This window comes from Crinia signifera, chromosome 1, assembly GCF_055691185.1.
Source record: "Crinia signifera chromosome 1, ASM5569118v1, whole genome shotgun sequence".
NCBI classification, from domain to species: Eukaryota; Metazoa; Chordata; class Amphibia; order Anura; family Myobatrachidae; genus Crinia; species Crinia signifera.
Genome location: NC_139217.1, coordinates 51023414 through 51027737, shown reverse-complemented (window position 1 = coordinate 51027737; position 4324 = coordinate 51023414). Strand labels below are relative to the sequence as shown.

The 4324-nt window shown below is 46.2% G+C and overlaps 1 non-coding gene and 1 pseudogene across 1 annotated transcript; both read right to left on the bottom strand.

Annotated features, from left to right (window-relative positions):
- Window positions 1-3690: 3690 nt before the first annotated feature.
- LOC146036874 (5S ribosomal RNA) lies at window positions 3691-3809 on the bottom strand (annotated as a pseudogene).
- Window positions 3810-3856: 47 nt separating this feature from the next.
- Window positions 3857-3975, bottom strand: LOC146041474 (5S ribosomal RNA). The gene has a single exon (XR_014463489.1). It is a non-coding gene; the product is annotated as a 5S ribosomal RNA (ribosomal RNA).
- Window positions 3976-4324: the final 349 nt, after the last annotated feature.

The window sequence follows — 4324 nt, the reverse complement described above, 5'->3', positions numbered from 1 at the left end:
CTGTTGCCACCTAATTTTTGCTACTTCATTTTTGTTCAACAGGTATTCAGCTTCTAGATCCAAACAAGCATCCTCCATTTTCTGCAGGTGTCTTGGCCCGTGTGATTTCTGTTATTTGCTTCCTATATACCCCTTGCATATACGCCTTAAACGCATCTCACTCAGTGGCCGCCGCTGCGGAACCCAAATTCATCTCCCAGAATTCGCCCCATAACTTGATCGTCTCATCCTCCTGCCCTAAATAGAGCAGGGTTGAGTTTCCAGAACCCCTGGCCCCTCGCGAGTTTATCCGAAAACTCCATTATTACAGGGGAGTGATCGGATATACCCAGAGGTTTGTATTCTATGTTTTTAACACGGGAGATGAAGGACTGTGATGTTAGTATTAGATCGATTCTGGAAAAGGTCTGATAGGTCAGAGAAAAACACGAGAATCGAAGACGTGTGGGATTGCGTTCACGCCAAATGTCCCTCCATCCTATATCCCGTATGAACCCTGCGAAGGGGGTACGAGCCGCTGGCCCAGTGGAGGAACCTCCCCTCCATCTGTCCAGCGCGGACTCTGAGATGTTATTGAAATCCCCGGCACACACCACCTCCGCAGAGGGGTTGCGTGCCACAAATGCCACCGCCTTCACCAGTATTTCATACGAGAAAGGAGGGGGATGTATACTGCCAGTATCACCAAGGGGAGTGAGTTGACAATACAGTCCAAAAAGATGAACCTGCCTCCTGGATCTATTTCCACCCTGTTGCTAACAAAGGCCAACGATTTTCTTATAAGTACCGCCACCCCTCTGGATGAGGTCGTGAACGGGGCCTGGTATGACCAGCCTACCCAGCATTGTTTCAGGGTCAGCAGCTTACCACCCACCAAATGGGTTTCCGAAAGACAGGCAATGTCCACCCCATATGAACGCAGCTGGTTCAGCACCAGAGAGCTCTTGATCTTATTATTTAATCCCCTTACGTTCCATGCTAACAGCTTAATCATTTGTTATTTTTCCTTTTGTATATATGGATACACAATATTACGCTACCACCACCAGCATATTTATATCTAACAAATCCCTTTCTGTGTGACCAAGAAAAAAGGGAAAGGAACAATCCCAGACCACGACAGAAGTATCTTTCCCCAACAGAGAAAAGGCCCATTCTTCTTCTACTAGTTTCCAAGCGGATCGCTCCCACCCCCCACCCTGTATACCCGATCCCAGTAGGCATACCTAACCCCCCCCCCCCCCCCAAAAAAAAAAAAAGAAACTAGCAACCAATACATAAAAAAAAAAACACTTTTGAAATACTTGAAAACCACCACAAAAGAAAAAACCATCGTCATACTGTGGGGGCTGACGAAAAAAAAGAAATGGGCCACCCCTGAACGGGTGGGGGAGCCCCCCCCAGCAGGGTACATTTATATTGTTTACTAAGTGTCACTACACAGGCGCCTTGCGCCTAGGTCCCAGAGGTTTTGTTTCCAGCCACTGGGCTGCCTTACTAGGAGAAACAAAATAGTGTGTCGTGTTATTGTCGACCACTCTTAATTTGGAAGGGAAGATCATGGAGTAACTGATGTCTAAGTCAAGGAGTTTTCTCTTTATCTCTCCAAACTTGGCTCTCTCCTTTTGAACTTCTAACGCAAAGTCCGGGTACACGGCAATTTTGTTACCACTGTACAGCAAAGGACCGTTGGTCCTAATTGAGCGCATCACAATGTCTCTGTCCACGTAAATTTAGAAATTTTACAATAAATGTACGCGGTGGGGCTCCCGGAGGAGGAGGCCTCGGCGGGACTCTGTGTGCTCGTTCTGCCGCAAATTGTGCTGTAAATGCTGTTTTTCCTATAGTGTCCATCAGCCACTTCTCTACAAACTTTTGGGGGTCCTGCCCCTCCGCATGCTCTGGCAGGCCCACAAACCGCAAGTTATTGCGCCTAAGCCTCCCCTCCATCTCTACCACTTTAGACTTTAGTTCGGAGGTCTGTTGGGTACAGTAGTTCATCTTATTAAGCCATTGATTGTTAATGTCCTCCAGAGATGAAATACGTTTTTCCGCTTCGTCCATACGGACTGTAATTGCGGTGATATCTGATTTTAGGGACAAAATTTCCGATTGGAGATCTTTAATTTGCCCAGAGAGTCGCTGTTTGGAATTAGTAATTGCGTCTAGGACCTGCTGAAGCGTTGGGACGTTTATTGCCTCTGAAGCTGTGGCTTTCGTGGGGGTGGCGTGGGGAGCTGTACTTTTGGACTTCGTCGGCGTAGCCTGAGGGGTTGAGGACGGGGTCTGGTTGGAGTTACCCGCCTGTGATCTGGAGAATTTCTCGAGCCGTGCTGCGGCCGTGGCATTGCCAGTTTTGCCCATGTCTATCCCCCCCTGGTAGTCCTGCTGCAACAATATAACCACAGGGGTTGATGTGCGGTCTTCGGGTCTCAGTTAGGGACAGCTCTCACCTCGCCCTCTATGGTATTGTAATGTCGTAATACCGTTCGGTTTTATTTTACCCTGGTACCCTGGTCCGCTCTCACCAGGACCTTCGGTACCTATATAGGCGGCGTTCCAGGACAATATCGACCGGGGGGGGGGAACCTGTGCCAAGGCCTGCAACAAGCGTATTACCTGCTTGTTATATATAGTTACATAGTAGGTAAGGCTGAAAAAAGACTTGCGTCCATCTAGTTCAACCTGGTATAGATATCCATTGCTGATTTGGTAGGTTCTGGTATTTTACAGACAAATTATATTTCTTATTTGTACCCATGGATGTTTTTCTCCAGTAAATGTTTGTCCAACTTTGCCTTGAACGCATTTAATGAGCCAGCCGTTACCACCTCTCTGGGAAGAGAGTTCCAGAGTTTGACTGTTCTGACCGTAAAGAAATTCTTTCTACTAGCTGAATGAAATCTTTTTTCTTCTAATCTATACTCATGCCCTCGCGTCCTAGATTCCTTTCTAGTAGAAAATAGGGTGTGTGACAGTTCCTTATATTGGCCCTTGATATACTTGTACATGTTGAGCATGTCCCCCCTTAAACGTCTCTTTTCTAATGTAAATAGTCCCAAATTGCTTAATCTCTCCCCGTAGCTTAAATTCTCCATTCCCCTAATAAGCTTTGTTGCTCGCCTTTGGACTTTTTCTAATTCTATGATGTCCTTTTTATAGTGTGGGGCCCAGAACTGTACTCCGTACTCTAGGTGAGGTCTCACCAATGCTTTATATAGTGGCATAATTACCCTTGAGTCCCTAGTTTCCATTCCCCTCTTAATACATGCCAGAATTTTGTTGGCCTTTTTTGTAGCTACATTACAATGGGCACTACATCCTAGATTGCTGTCTATTTGGACTCCTAGATCCTTTTCAAGTATGGAATTACCCAGTTCCTCTCCGCTAAGGTTGTAACTTGCACACTGGTTGTGTCTCCCAAGGTGCATAACCTTACATTTATCTACATTGAACCTCATCTTCCATTTTTTTGCCCACTCATCTAGAATTGCAAGATCATTTTGAAGCATGGTGACATCTTCTGGTGATTTGATGACTTTGCTAAGTTTTGTATCGTCCGCAAAGATGGATACATTGCTGAGTAACCCTATCCCAATATCGTTAATAAAAATGTTAAACAAAATGGGCCCCAAAACCGAACCCTGGGGCACTCCACTTAGTACCGGTATCATATCTGATACGGCACCATTTCTACAGCACCTGGTGTTCGCAGGTGGTCTCCCACCCAAGTACTAACCAGGCCCAACACTGCTTAGCTTCCAAGATCAGCCGAGATTGGGGCTATCCAATGTGGTATGGCTGTAGGTAAATGTGGTATGGCTGTAGGTCCAATGTGGTATGGCTGTAGGTTTTTAACCTACAGCACCTGGTGTTCCCATGTGGTCTCCCACCCAAGTACTAACCAGGCCCAACACTGCTTAGCTTCCAAGATCAGACGAGATTGGGCCTATCCAATGTGGTATGGCTATAGGTAAAAAAAAAAAAAAAATCGGGCTGAAACCTCCCTTTCCCTAACCGGGAATTAAACCCGGGCCGCGGCGGTGAGAGCGCCGAATCCTAACCACTAGTCCACAAGGGAGTGATAATGGTACTGCTGCCCGGGTTTGTGGCACCGGATTGGCTAGTGGGCCGTAGGTATAGTTCTGGATTGTGTTTTATGCTTATACCAAAAAAAAAAAAAGAAAGAAAAATGTCAGGCGCACAGAGATATACTGGAGTACCGCTGATTCCAGTGTGCAGTATAATTTATCAACCCTCCAGTTCACTGCTGTTTTGTGGAATGAATCAACACATGTATCACAATTTTCACAAGCAGCATCAA